The following is a 2,030-nucleotide window of genomic DNA, read 5'->3' on the forward strand; positions in this document are numbered from 1 at the left end:
GTCCCCTCTCCACCTGGGGAGGATGCAGTCAGTTGAAGAGCCGAAACATAACTATAAAAATAAGTAGCAGGGACAAGACGCCCAGCAGCAAGCGGTTTCGGTGCTGTGGGAAGGTCTTCGCGCCGTTCACAGCTGCTGTGGGAGGGAGCCACGTGGGCCCTGTGGACAAAACGGGGACAGTGGCTGGGCTAAACAGGCCCCTTTTGGGTCGAACAAATTTTAGATCACAACGTCTGGAGCAGTCAGCAACCGCTGTTAGCACGGCCACCACCATCCTCCGTCTGCTTATTTTACCGGTGTTTGTGATCCAACACGGATTCAAAATTGGGAGAGCATACAAGTTTGTGCTTTATGTCCCAGAACTGTCATCTCACCCATCCTACTGTCTCCAAGGCCTACAGACAGGACAGCAGCAAAGAGCAGGCGGTCCCCATCGTCACGTCCACAGTCACCTTGCCCAGGAGGCGCTGCACCTTCCCCGACTTGCAGATGAGCAGCTTGCCAACCTGACCCTCGGTTAGGGTACAAGCATTCTCTACCAGCCTGGCTTCCCGGTCTTTCTCCTGCTTTATAACCACCATCTGTCCGTCCTCGCTCTGCACCGCTGATTTGGTAGGCTCGACATCCAGAGTAGGCGGCTGGCCGGGGAGCCAGGTGTTTTTTTGTTTTTGTTTTTTTTTGCGGTACGCGGGCCTCTCACTGTTGTAGCCTCTCCCGTTGCGGAGCACAGGCTCCGGACGCGCAGGCTCAGCGGCCATGGCTCACGGGCCCAGCCGCTCTGCGGCATGTGGGATCTTCAAGGACTGGGGCACGAACCGGCGTCTCCTGCATCGGCAGGCAGACTCTCAACCACTGCGCCACCAGGGAAGCCCCCGGGGAGCCAGTCTTGCAGCTGCAGGAACAGCAGCTCTTCCTCCTGCGTGAGGCTCAGCTTCCTGAAACCTCTGCCACAGACATATCCTTCGGGAGGCCGGGGGCTTCCTGGCTGCTCTGGGGGGAGCCTTCATCTTGGCCTCCTCCTCTCATCTCGTGGCTCGTCTTTCACTTTCACAGCAGGCCCCTCCCACCTCCATGTCCTCTTCCTTGAGCCAAGGTTTAACATCTGATTCTTCATTCTCTTCCTTAAAAAGCCAGCCCGAGTGAACCAGAAGCAGCTGCACAGGTATATTTCGAGTGTCATTCCTCAGACCAGGGTCATCGATGAAATCATCCTTCTCCAGCGTGTACAGGATCTGTTCTGTTTCTTCATCCGTCTCCCTCTTGTTCTTTTTGATGTTGATGTTGTGAGAGGTCCCCATGTCCGACACATTCACAGCCTTATTTCCCCTTTTTCTTCATCATTTCAGCTGGGCCCTGCTCAAAGATGGAGTGGGACCGGAACACTTCTGGGCGTCCCCCGCCCTGTCCATGGCCCTCTCGCTGTCGGTCTGTATCCCTTTCACGCTTTTCCTTCTTGACGGTTACTTCTTCCTTGGGCTCTTCCTTGATCTTACGACTGATATTTGGGGTGCAGGTTTTCTTCTTGACTCCCTGAGGGTGAGGTCCCTGGAGTGGATGGAGGGAAGGCAGCCCGGGGTGAGGGGAGGCACCGGCCTCCGCAGGAAAAGACCCCCGTTCCCCAGAGAGGAAGGGTCAGGGCCCTCCCGGGGCGCTGGGCTCGCCTGTGGCGCTTTCTTCATGTTGCCCCAGCGCACCGGGGCTGGAGCTCCGCATCACGCGCATCCCGACTTCACCTCCTAGGCGACCTGCAGCCGGGCCTCAGTGCCGGGGTGGAAGTCCACAACACCTTTTTAAACTTAACCTGAGTTAAGTTGAGTATCTTTTCATCTTATTAAAAAACAATAAAAAATAAAAATAAATAAATTATTTTATTTCTATAATTCTTATAGCTTGCTGATTACTCATCAACATTATTAAAATTAAGAAGAGGTTTTTTAACTTATAAAATATATTCTTTGGAAATACATAATATGCTATTATAATGGGTTCTGTGTGGTTATCTACTGCTACCATAATGTTGTGTAACCAAC

General features: G+C 53.2%; 1 pseudogene; it reads right to left on the reverse strand.

Annotated features, from left to right (window-relative positions):
- Positions 1–290: 290 nt before the first annotated feature.
- On the reverse strand, positions 291–1,722 carry LOC101318978 (DNA-directed RNA polymerase III subunit RPC4 pseudogene; annotated as a pseudogene).
- Positions 1,723–2,030: the final 308 nt, after the last annotated feature.

The sequence above is a fragment of the Tursiops truncatus genome, chromosome 5 (genome assembly GCF_011762595.2).
Source record: "Tursiops truncatus isolate mTurTru1 chromosome 5, mTurTru1.mat.Y, whole genome shotgun sequence".
In the NCBI taxonomy this organism is placed as follows: Eukaryota; Metazoa; Chordata; class Mammalia; order Artiodactyla; family Delphinidae; genus Tursiops; species Tursiops truncatus.